General features: G+C 41.8%; 1 protein-coding gene across 13 annotated transcripts in view; it reads left to right on the top strand.

The window, feature by feature from the left end:
- The window catches only part of TENM4 (teneurin transmembrane protein 4), a 1,400,276-nt gene that overhangs the window by 883,739 nt on the left and 502,961 nt on the right, over positions 1-13,576 (top strand). The window lies entirely within an intron of this gene.

Below are 13,576 nucleotides of genomic sequence, written 5' to 3'. Positions count from 1 at the left end.
AATGCTCTGTGAGCTAAACAACCTGGACTCCAGACTGATACATTGTACATAGCTAGTCCTGCTCTCAGCTGGGATGTGATACAATTGTATCCAGTCTAGACAATGCTCTGTGAGCTAAGCATCCTGGACCCCAGACTGATACATTGTATACAGCTAGTCCTGCTCTCAGCTGAGAAGTGATACAATTGTATCCAGTCTAGACAATGCTCTGTGAGCTAAGCATCCTGGACCCTAGACTGATACATTGTATACAGCTAGTCCTGCTCTCAGCTGAGAAGTGATACAATTGTATCCAGTCTAGACAATGCTCTGTGAGCTAAGCATCCTGGACCCCAGACTGATACATTGTATACAGCTAGTCCTGCTCTCAGCTGAGAAGTGATACAATTGTATCCAGTCTAGACAATGCTCTGTGAGCTAAACATCCTGGACTCCAGACTGATACATTGTACATAGCTAGTCCTGCTCTCAGCTGAGAAGTGATACAATTGTATCCAGTCTAGACAATGCTCTGTGAGCTAAACATCCTGGACTCCAGACTGATACATTATACATAGCTAGTCCTGCTCTCAGCTGAGAAGTGATACAATTGTATCCAGTCTAGACAATGCTCTGTGAGCTAAGCATCCTGGACCCCAGACTGATACATTGTACATAGCTAGTCCTGCTCTCAGCTGAGAAGTGATACAATTGTATCCAGTCTAGACAATGCTCTGTGAGCTAAACAGCCTGGACCCCAGACTGATACATTGTACATAGCTAGTCCTGCTCTCAGCTGAGAAGTGATACAATTGTATCCAGTCTAGACAATGCTCTGTGAGCTAAACATTCTGGACTCCAGACTGATACATTGTACATAGCTAGTCCTGCTCTCAGCTGAGGAGTGATACAATTGTATCCAGTCTAGACAATGCTCTGTGAGCTAAACATCCTGGACTCCAGACTGATACATTGTACATAGCTAGTCCTGCTCTCAGCTGAGAAGTGATACAATTGTATCCAGTCTAGACAATGCTCTGTGAGCTAAACAACCTGGACTCCAGACTGATACATTGTACATAGCTAGTCCTGCTCTCAGCTGAGAAGTGATACAATTGTATCCAGTCTAGACAATGCTCTGTGAGCTAAAAACCTGGACTCCAGACTGATACATTGTACATAGCTAGTCCTGCTCTCAGCTGAGAAGTGATACAATTGTATCCAGTCTAGACAATGCTCTGTGAGCTAAACAACCTGGACTCCAGACTGATACATTGTACATAGCTAGTCCTGCTCTCAGCTGGGATGTGATACAATTGTATCCAGTCTAGACAATGCTCTGTGAGCTAAGCATCCTGGACCCCAGACTGATACATTGTATACAGCTAGTCCTGCTCTCAGCTGAGAAGTGATACAATTGTATCCAGTCTAGACAATGCTCTGTGAGCTAAGCATCCTGGACCCTAGACTGATACATTGTATACAGCTAGTCCTGCTCTCAGCTGAGAAGTGATACAATTGTATCCAGTCTAGACAATGCTCTGTGAGCTAAGCATCCTGGACCCCAGACTGATACATTGTATACAGCTAGTCCTGCTCTCAGCTGAGAAGTGATACAATTGTATCCAGTCTAGACAATGCTCTGTGAGCTAAACATCCTGGACTCCAGACTGATACATTGTACATAGCTAGTCCTGCTCTCAGCTGAGAAGTGATACAATTGTATCCAGTCTAGACAATGCTCTGTGAGCTAAACATCCTGGACTCCAGACTGATACATTATACATAGCTAGTCCTGCTCTCAGCTGAGAAGTGATACAATTGTATCCAGTCTAGACAATGCTCTGTGAGCTAAGCATCCTGGACCCCAGACTGATACATTGTACATAGCTAGTCCTGCTCTCAGCTGAGAAGTGATACAATTGTATCCAGTCTAGACAATGCTCTGTGAGCTAAACAGCCTGGACCCCAGACTGATACATTGTACATAGCTAGTCCTGCTCTCAGCTGAGAAGTGATACAATTGTATCCAGTCTAGACAATGCTCTGTGAGCTAAACATTCTGGACTCCAGACTGATACATTGTACATAGCTAGTCCTGCTCTCAGCTGAGGAGTGATACAATTGTATCCAGTCTAGACAATGCTCTGTGAGCTAAACATCCTGGACTCCAGACTGATACATTGTACATAGCTAGTCCTGCTCTCAGCTGAGAAGTGATACAATTGTATCCAGTCTAGACAATGCTCTGTGAGCTAAACAGCCTGGACTCCAGACTGATACATTGTACATAGCTAGTCCTGCTCTCAGCTGAGAAGATACAATTGTATCCAGTCTAGACAATGCTCTGTGAGCTAAACATCCTGGACTCCAGACTGATACATTGTACATAGTGTGATCTATGGTATGCTTTTTATTTCTTTTAAGGACTATTAACCATTGCCCCGCCACCCTACAGCCCAATCCACCACCCCAGCATACAATACAGTGTGTCCTGTGATTTATAAACACACGGTTTCTCCTAATTCAATTTATGAAGGGGAAAGTGTAAGAGGAAAGGTCAGCGCTCTGCACAGTCTGATGGGCCCGGACAGCGACAGACGGGGCTTGTTAGTGGCTCCTGAGACGTCCTCCAGGGAAGATATAGAAGGGGGAAATGGCATTAAAAACCAATCTGATGGGATTATGGAGCCGGGTCCTGGTAACACCGAGCGCTTGTATTATCAGAATCCTAAACCAGAGATATCATCAGATTGAAAATAAATATAAGAATAGATCCGAGCTCTGAAAAGAGGATACGTGATTGACAAAAAGAGTAATCTATAGATCTATCTCTATATATATCTATCTCCTATATATCTATCTATCTCATATCTATATAATATCTATCTCATATCTATCTATCTATCTCATATCTATCTATCTATCTCATATCTATCTATCTATCTATCTATCTAATATCTATCTCATATCTATCTCATATCTATCTCATATCTATCTATCTATCTCATATCTACCAAGTAAACGCAGCAGCACTCCAGCGTAGTGAAGAATAGTGACTTTTATTTATCACCAAAATGCAATAGCGACGTTTCAACCACCTCACGTGGCCGTCCTCAAGCCACGGCTTGAGGACGGCCACGTGAGGTGGTTGAAACGTCGCTATTGCATTTTGGTGATAAATAAAAGTCACTATTCTTCACTACGCTGGAGTGCTGCTGCGTTTACTTGGTTGCTGTATCTAATCGGGGCCCGAGGACCAGGGCCCATCCACAGCCTGCACCCACTGCACCTAGCTCAACTTGAGAGTGCTGCTCCACCTGCTTCTCTATCTCATATCTATCTATCTATCTATCTATCTATCTCATATCTATCTATCTATCTCATATCTATCTATCTATCTATCTAATATCTATCTCATATCTATCTATCTCATATCTATTTATCTATCTCATATCTATCTCATATCTATTTATCTATCTATCTCACATCTATTTATCTATCATCTGTCTCATATCTATCTCATATCTATCTATCTATCTATCTATCTATCTCATATGTATCTATCTCATATCTATCTCATATCTATCTATTATCTATATGTCTTTCTATCTATCTCATATCTATCTATCTATCTAATATCTATCTCATATCTATCTATCTATCTATCTCATATCTATCTATCTCATATCTATCTCATATCTATCTCATATCTATCTATCTATCTATCTCATATCTATCTCATATCTATCTATCTCATATCTATCTATTATCTATATGTCTTTCTATCTATCTATCTCATATCTATCTATCTATCTAATATCTATCTCATATCTATCTATCTATCTATCTCATATCTATCGATCTCATATCTATCTCATATCTATCTATCTATCTCATATCTATCTATCTATCTTTCTCATACCTATCTATCTATTTATCTATCTATCTATCATCATCACTGCCCCTGTCGAGTGCCACCCTAGGCATTGGCCCTTCAGTCTAATATATAGATATAGCCCTGCTCTCCTACCTGTCACTTCTAGAAGATAATGGACCTACCTACCATCCAGAGATAGTGCAGTGTCCCTGTGGGAATTATAATGGTGGTTATACTGGTTGTCTCCCTACACACAGATAAAACAATGACAAGGCTGATTAGAGATGAATATTATAACACTGATCTGCGGCGGATCTTTTGTATACATGGGGCGGGGGGCATTTTATCACTGCAGATACCCATGCCAGTCTATGATGGGATGTGCAGCTGATCAGAGCCGGCTTGTGGGGTGGAGGGATGGCACCGGGCCAGCTCTATCCTGGGGGGCTCTCAGTTGTTGACGCTCCTTCTGTTCGGGCCCCTGGAGACAGGCCGCTCTCTTTCACTGCACTCAGGCCAATGTTTGTGGACACAGCCAATTGGCAGAGCCCCCTCTCCCTGGCAGATGCCATCGTGCCGCTTCCTTCCCCCATTCAAATTAGAATTTTTTCACCAAGTACATTTTTTACATGTCTGGTGTTATCTGTAAGGGGAACATAATGAACCCACTAAATCCATCTATCTCAGTCATATATAGCAGCAACATATTCTGCAGCGCTGCACAGATTATCTATCTAATTATCTATAGGATCTATCTATATCATATCTATCTATCTCATATCTATCTATCTATCTCATATCTATCTATCTATCTATCTATCTTATATCTATATCATATCTATCTATCTCATATATATCTATCTATCTATCTATCTCATATCTATCTATCTCATATCTATCTATCTATCTCATATCTATCTATCTATCTATCTATCTCATATCTATCTATCTATCTCATATCTATCTATCTCATATCTATCTATCTATCTCATATATATCTATCTATCTCATATATATCTATCTCTCTCATATCTATCGATCTCATATCTACTTATCTATCTATCTCATATCTATCTATCTCATATCTATTTATCTATCTATCTCATATCTATCTCATATCTATCTTATATCTATCTATCTATCTCATATCTATCTCATATCTATCTATCTTATATCTATCTATCTATCTCATATCTATCTCTATATATCTTATATCTATCTATAATCATTTATATCATTTATCTATCCCTCTTATATCTATCTCTATATATCTTATATCTATCTATCTCTATATATCTTGTATCTATCTATAATCATTTATCTTTCCTATTTATCTATCCCTCTTATATCTATCTCTATATATCTTAGATCTATCTATCATCATTTATCTTTCCTATTTATCTATCCCTCTTATATCTATCTCTATATATCTTAGATCTATCTATCATCATTTATCTTTCCTATTTATCTATCCCTCTTATATCTATTCTATGGTGCCATCTCTGATACATCTGTTAGAGTTTTCTTCAGATCCTTTCTCCCTCTATGTGAAGAAAACAATGTCGCTCCCCCCACACTTGTCCTGACCGGCCCATCAGGGAGTTCTGCCCCTTTGCATGGCTCACAGCCCACCATGACCATCACCACCATCACTGTTCGCTTCATGGAGATTCCCATGAATTAGATCTCTGCCTGTGTCATTGTCGTCTTTTGTTAGGGACATAAAGCACTTTTCCTATAGGCGATCACTAGTCCAGAAAACTGTGCAGCGCAGGGTGGGTGTTTGGAAAAGTCAGAGATTGGGGGGGGGGAGGGTACTCCATTCATAGAGCGACGGGGACGGAATGTGAGGGGCTGTGATGGTAAAGCAATCACAGGCCTTGTAGTCATTGTACTCCTGATGGGGGGCGCCATTGTGTGCCACATCCCGTACATACACTGCGCACAATAGCCGCTCATTATACGGAAATTAGAAAATAACATCCGAGATCTGTTCATGGCCACATGTGATGGTGTCAGAGGCGGTAGGGCTGGGCTTTGTTACATGTAGTAGTGCTGAGTCATATTTAACAGGGGTGAGAAGATACAGAAGCAGGACTATATGTCGTTCCCTACCGCATTATGGCCAGAGAATGGTTTCCAGGATTACACCAGCAGTGTCCGGGCGCCAGTAATGTGTGATGTCTATTACAGGGTCAGAGGTGTAACCTGAATGCCTGGGCCCCAATGCTAAGTATTCAACCGGTCCCACCACTTTGAGCCATTAAGCCCCCCCCCATGACCTGCATGCCCAGATGCAACTGCAACCTCAGCACTGACACTTATAATTAAGATACACCCCCAGTAGTTAGGTAGGAAATAGCCCTATTAGGTATAAGACCCTCAGTACTTAGGTAGGTATAAGCCCCCCCAGTACTTAGGAAGGGCATCCCAAAATAAATAGAAGCCCCCAGTATTTTGGTAGAGAATCCCCTAATAGGTAGAAGCCCCCAGAACTTAGGTAGGGAATACCCTCTCCCCCCCCCCCCCCCCCCCATTAGGTTGAATCCACAGTACTTAGGTAGGGAATCCTCCCTGTTGTAGGTAGAAGCCCCCAGTACTTAGGTAGGGTCCGGGAATCCCTCCTATTCGGTTGAGGCCCCCATGGTTAAGTAGGGAATCCTCCTTTGTTAAGGAGAAGCCTCCAGTATTTAGGCAGGGAACCTTCCCATATAAGGTTTAGGCCCCAATACTTTGGCAGGGAATACCCCCTATTAGATAGAAGTCCCTAGTAGGTAGGCAGGGTATCCTCTACTTTTAGGAAGAATTCACCTATTAGGATGAAGTGCACTTTAAATAGGTAGGTAGAGAACCCTCTATTTTAGGTAGAAGTCCCCAGTAGGTGGGTATTTAGGTAGGTAGGGAACATCCTATTAGGTAAATTAAATAGTTTCCCCCAATAAGTTCCCTTCAAAAGAAAATAATACAAATTCTACTCACCTTCCCTCCGCTCTTGCACTGAGGCCTCTGCATCCTCCTCTCTATTAGTGATGCAGGACCTTCTCCTTCATTCTGAAGGACCTCATGACATCACGACACCTCACGGCAGGTCCTGCACCACTCAAGATAAATAATAGAGTAAAGGAGAAGGTCCTGCAACACTCCAGGTAACAGAGCCAAAAGGCCTCAGTGTGGGAGCATAGGAAAGGTAAGAGGGATTTTCTTTTATGATCTGCACGTATCAGAATGGGTATCGGGGACATTTGCACAAGTCCCCATGCACATGGAATTAAAGGGGTACACCAGTGGATTTTTTTTTTTTTTTTAAATCAACTGGTGCCAGAAAGTTAAACCGCTTTGTAAATGACTTCTATATAAAAATCTTATCCCTTCCAGTACTTATCAGCTGCTGTATGCTCCAAAGGAAGTTGTGTAGTTCTTTCCAGTCTGACCACAGTGCTCTCTGCTGCCACCTCTGTCCGTATCAGGAACTGTCCAGAGCAGGAGAGGTTTGCTTTGGGGATTTGCTCCTACTCTGGACAGTTCCCGACACGGACAGAGATGTCAGCAGAGAGCACTGTGGTCAGACTGGAAAGAACTACACAACTTCCTCTGGAGTATACAGCAGCTGATAAGTACTGGAAGGATTAAGATTTTTTAAATAGAAGTAATTTACAAATCTGTTTAACTTTCTGGCACCGGTTGATTAAAAAAATTAGTTTTCCACAGCAGTATGCCTTTAAGGAACCTCACACTGCAAGCAAAGTCACCTAAAAAATAAATAAATAAATAAATAAAAATAAAAAACACCATATATATACATAATGATGAACATAATAGTTTTTTTTTTCATACCGTGTGTACACATCCTATAAAATAAGTAAGGATTTGTAAAAAATAAATAAATGAATAAATAAAAAAAAATAAAAAATTATAAAGAATGGTATCACTAAGCAAGTAATACAGAATAGAGAATAATGCAGTACAAGTGTACGCCCCCGCACGCCGCAGGACCCCTCAGTGTGCACTGCTATGTAACATGCACCGCACAGTAGACATCAGGCAATGATTATGATATAGGATAAGATTATACAGACGCATAATATCATTTTCGCTATATACATTATAATCAATGCTCCCCATTCTGTCGAGAACTATAGATTACTATGCAAAGATAAAAGATACACCACAGGGCGGTCGTCTCTAAACTATGGGCCTCCAGCTGTTGCAAAACTACAACTCCCTGCATGCCCGGACAGCTAACGGCTGTCCGGGCATGCTGGAAGTTGTAGTTTTGCAACAGCTGGAGGTCCACAGTTTGGAGACCACTGCCATAGGGTATATATGTAATGCATTATTAGTAGTGTAACAATAACTTTCATTTAAAATAAAGTCGCCTAGGTGTTAGGGGGTCAGGATCCTAAATACGTAGACGATGTCTTTTCCCTGCACCTTGGAAATCTAATTTATTTTTCGATAAAATGTCTAGATGTCATGGACATGTTATGCTCTCTTATTTGGGCTTATCAAGTGCTCATATTTTTTAATTTGTTGTGGCTAATACAGCGCCCACATACCACTTATAATACATTTTATTAAAGGGGTACTCCGGTGGGAAAAAATTTTTTTTCAAATGAACTGGTGCCAGAAAGTTAGACAGATTTAATGGAGAAGTATCATAGGAAAAATGTATCATTGGATAGGGGATACGTTTTAGGTTGCGTAGGGTCTGACCGATGGGAAACCCCTCCTCGATATCCTGCATGGGGCGCCACCCCCCACCCCTGCACGAAGCGGCGACCGCTTGCCTCCTCTATATTTACTCTATGGGGAATGCTGGAGATAGCCGAATGACTCTTTCACAGAGATATATGGAGGGAGCATGGCGGCCCCCACTTCTTGCAGGGGTCGTGACGTGCCACTTCCGGGGAGAGCTGGGGGCCCCATACAGGAGATCGCAGTGGTCAGACCTCCCCTCCGCAATCTAAAACTTATCTCCTATCCTTTGGATACGTATTTTGCCATGATATATCTCCTTTAATCCTTTCTGTATTTATCAGCTGCTGTATGCTCCAAAGGAAGTTGTGTAATCCTTTCCAGTCTGACCACAGTGCTCTCTGCTACCACCTAATGTGGGGAACTATGGTGCCAACCTAATGTGGAGGAACTATGCTGCCAACCTAATGTAGGGGAACTATACTGCCAACCTAATGTGGAGGAACTATGCTGCCAACCTAATGTGGGGGAACTATGCTGCCAACCTAATGTGGGTGGACCTATACTGCCAAGCTAATGTGGGGGAATTATACTGCCAACCTAACGTGGGGGAACTATGCTGCCAACCTAATGTGGGGGAACTATGCTGCCAACCTAATGTGAGGGAACTATGCTGCCAACCTAATGTGAGGGAACTATGCTGCCAACCTAATGCGGGGAACTATGCTGCCAACCTAATGTGGGGAACTATGCTGCCAACCTAATGTGGGGGAACTTTGCTGCCAACCTAATGTGGGGGGACCTATACTGCCAACCTAATGTGGGGAACTATGCTGCCAACCTAATGTGGAGGAACTATGCTTTCAACCTAATGTGGGGGAACTATACTGCCAACCTCATGTGGGGGAACTATGCTGCCAACCTAATGTGGGGGAACTATGCTGCCAACCTAATGTGAGGGGACCTATGCTGCTAACCTAATGTGGGGGAACTATGCTGCCAACCTAATGTGGAGGAACTATGCTGCCAACCTAATGTGGGGGAACTATGCTGCCAACCTAATGTGGGGGAACTATGCTGCCAACCTAATGTGGGGGGACCTATACTGCCAACCTAATGTGGGGGAACTATGCGGCCAACCTAACGTGGGGGAACTATGCTGCCAACCTAATGTGGGAGAACTATGCTACCAACCTAATGTGAGGGAACTATACAAAAATATAAAATTGTACTATTCTGATCCTTATAATATTTTTCTTTATATGGCGATGTAAGAGGGCTCATTTTTTGCGCTGTGATTTGTAGTTTTTATCGGTACCATTTTTGTTTTGATGGGACTTTTCAATAGCTTTTTAGAATTTTTTTTTATGGTATTTGAAGTGACTTTTGGGACCCACTTTTGATTTTGCCCAGGGCCACGCTAAGCCTAAAACTGGCCCTGCTTCTTTATTTTACCTGATGTAGTGTAGGATACTTAGCTGGGCATCTTGAGCTGCAAGAATTAGGGCTTATTCACACAAAATTCCGCTCAGGACTTTCTCCTCTGCAGCAACCTTCCATTGTTTTCAATGGGATTCTACTGCCCCGTGCACACAGCAGAATTTACTTTGGATTTACTAAAGACACTGGTGTACTTCCAGCAGGAGGTAAGGCTGCGCCAGTAGAGCTATGTTCACATTGCAAAAAAAATTATTGTGTGGAATTCTGCCAGAAAAGTCAGCCGAAAATATACTGCTTAAATCTACTGCACGTTGTATTCAATGGAAATTCCGCTGTTCCATTCACACGGCGGGAAATTCTGCCGCCGAAATTCCGGATTCCACAAAAAAAACACATTTAATTTTTAGGAATTCACCTGCGGAATCTCATTGAACGCAATGGGGCTTTGACTTTCGTCAGAATTCGGTGTTTTGAGCACGCCGAAATTCTGTCACATTCCACAAAACTGCTAAGGTTCTGCAGCAAGCTCTGCAGAACGGAATTTAGGTGGAATAGCAAAATTTCCACCGTGTGAATAAAGCCTTAAAGGGGTACTCCGCCCCTAGACATCTTATGCCCTATCCAAAGGATAGGGCATAAGATGTCTGATCGTGGAGGTCCCGCAGCTCGGATCCCCGCAATCTTGGGATATCTGGCCACGCTCCCTCAATGCAAGTCTATGGGAGGGGGCGTGGCATCCGCCATGCCCCTCCCATAGACTTGCATTGAGGGGGCGTGGTTTAAAGGCACGAGGGGGCGTGGTCATGATGGCACGACCCCCGCCGCCCGCTCCAAGTGTTCGGAACAAAATGTTCCAAACACTGGGGAAATGGAGTATTCCTTTAAAGGGGTATTCCAGGAAAAAAACTTATATATATATATATCAACTGGCTCCTGAAAATTAAACAGATTTGTAAATTACTTCTATTGAAAAAAAAATCTTAATCCTTCCAATAATTATCAGCTGCTGAAGTTGAGTTGTTCTTTTCTGTCCAGTTGAGTTGTTCTTTTCTGTCCAGTGTCCAGCTCTCTGCTGACATCTCTGCTTGTCTCAGGAACTGCACAGAGCAGAAGAGGTTTGCTATGGGGATTTGCTTCTACTCTGGACAGTTCCCGAGACAGGTGTCATCAGAGAGCACTTAGACAGAAAAGAACAACTCAATTTCAGCAGCTCATAAGTACTGAAAGGATTAAGATTTTTTAATAGAAGTCATTTACAAATCTGTTTAATTTTATGGAGCCAGTTCATATATAAAAAGTTTTTTTCCTGGATAACCCCTTTAATACTCCTACTTCTTCTTTACAGTGAACGCTGGTCGGTGGGGCGATAGTCAGCAGGGGTTCTGGCTGCTGCTCCGCTAAACAGAACAGGGAATATATATATACACATGAGCATCTCAGGGCTTCTATAACTTTCCAGGTGTTGAGTAGCCATGAATAAATGTACTTTTACATTAGGACTTTCAGCCTCCACATCGTAATTTACACCTGAAACTAGTCTGGGTATTTGCACATGTCTCTGTTTGTGCAAGTCTGTGAATATATATATCTCAAGAGCCTACGTTGTGCAATCTGCACCCAGCTGGCGATTGTGCAGGAAACGGTTAAATTGGTTATCCAGGATTTGGAATAGTGAAAAAAATGGTCCCAAATTGCATTAAATAAACAAAGCTGCAGTTATTTACCTCCCGTTTCTGTGCTGATCCCCGATTCAGGCTCTGGTCTCATCCCGGTCTTCCTCTTGGAGCAGACATCACGTGACGGACGCAGCCAATCGGCAGCCCCAGCAGTCACATATTGTCCTCCGGGCATCACTGCTTCCATTGTTAAAGGGGTACTCCACCCCTAGACATCTTATCCCCTATCCTTCGGATAAGGGGATAAGATGTCTGATTGCAAGGGTCCCGAAGTGCTGGAGGGTCTGGGTCCCGACCACCGTAACGGAAGAGGGTGACGTAACGACTCCGACCCCGTGTAACGTCACGCCCCCTCCCATAGACTTGCATTGAGGGGATGGGGCGTGACATCACACGGGGAGGAGTCGTGACGTAACGGACTTCCATTCCGGGGTCGGGACTCAGACCCTCCAGCGCTTCCTGAGAAGAAACAGGTGGGTGCCGCATGCTATATTGTGGGGGTCCCCAGCGGCGGGACCCCCGTGATCAGACATCTTATACCTTATCCTTTGGATAGGGGATAAGATGTCTTGGGGTGGAGTACTCCTTTAAAGACGTACTCCGGTGGAAAACTATTTTATTTTTTTTTTTATTACCCGGTGCCAGAAAGTAACACAGATTTGTAAATTACTTCTATTTAAAAAATCTTAATCCTTCCAGTATTTATCCGCTGCTATGTAATACAAAGGAAGATCTTTTCTTTTTGAATTTCCTTTCTGTCTGACCACAGTGCTCTTTAAAATTCCTAATCTTCCAGTACTTATCAGCTGCAGTATGCTCCAGAGGACAGTTCCTAAAATGGACAGAGGTGTCAGCAGAGAGCACTGTGGTCAGACTGGAAAGAACTACACAACTTCCTCTGGAGCATACAGCAGCTGATAAGTACTGGAAGGATTAAGAGTTTTAAAGAGAAGTAATTTACAAATCTGTTTAACTTTCTGGCACCAGTTGATAAAAAAAATAAAAAAATAAAGTACCCCTTTAATGTCCCAAGTATATCATGTGGCCATTACTGTTAGGGCGGTCATGTGACTTTAACTCCAAAATGAAGACCCGGATGCCTACAGGAGGCTTAATTGTGAAAACAGTGCAGGATCAGGGAGATAAGAAACTACTGCTTAGAAATGTTAATGTACTTGGAATCATTCTTTAAAAAAAATACATTCTAAAAACTGGATAATTCCTTAAAATAGGCATCTGCTGAGCTGGAGTGTTGTTTGTTTTGTGACTAACCCCCACTATGTATCTATCTATCTATCTATCTACATATCTTACATCTATCTCAAATCTATCTATCTATTTATCTATCTCATATATATCTATCTATCTCATATCTATCTATCTATCTATCTATCTATCTCATATCTATCTATCTCATATCTATCTCATATCTATCTATCTCATATCTATCTATCTATCTCATATCTATCTATCTATCTCATATCTATCTCATATTTATCTATCTCATATCTATCTATCTATCTATCTCATATCTATCTCATATTTATCTATCTCATATCTATCTATCTATCTCATATTTATCTCATATCTATCTCATATCTATCTATCTATCTCATATCTACCTATCTCATATCTATCTATCTCATATATATCTATCTATCTCATATCTATCTATCTCATATCTATCTATCTCATATCTACCTATCTTATACCTATCTATCTCATATCTATCTATCTATCCATCTAACTATCTATCTCTATCTATCTCATATCTATCTATCTATCTATCTCATATCTATCTATCTATCTATCTATCTCATATCTATCTATCTATCTATCTCATATCGATCTATCTATCTATCTATCTATCTCATATCTATCTATCTCATATCTATCTATCTGTCTA

The sequence above is a fragment of the Hyla sarda genome, chromosome 2 (genome assembly GCF_029499605.1).
Source record: "Hyla sarda isolate aHylSar1 chromosome 2, aHylSar1.hap1, whole genome shotgun sequence".
Lineage (NCBI taxonomy): Eukaryota > Metazoa > Chordata > Amphibia > Anura > Hylidae > Hyla > Hyla sarda.
This window is presented reverse-complemented; position numbering and strand designations above follow the sequence as displayed.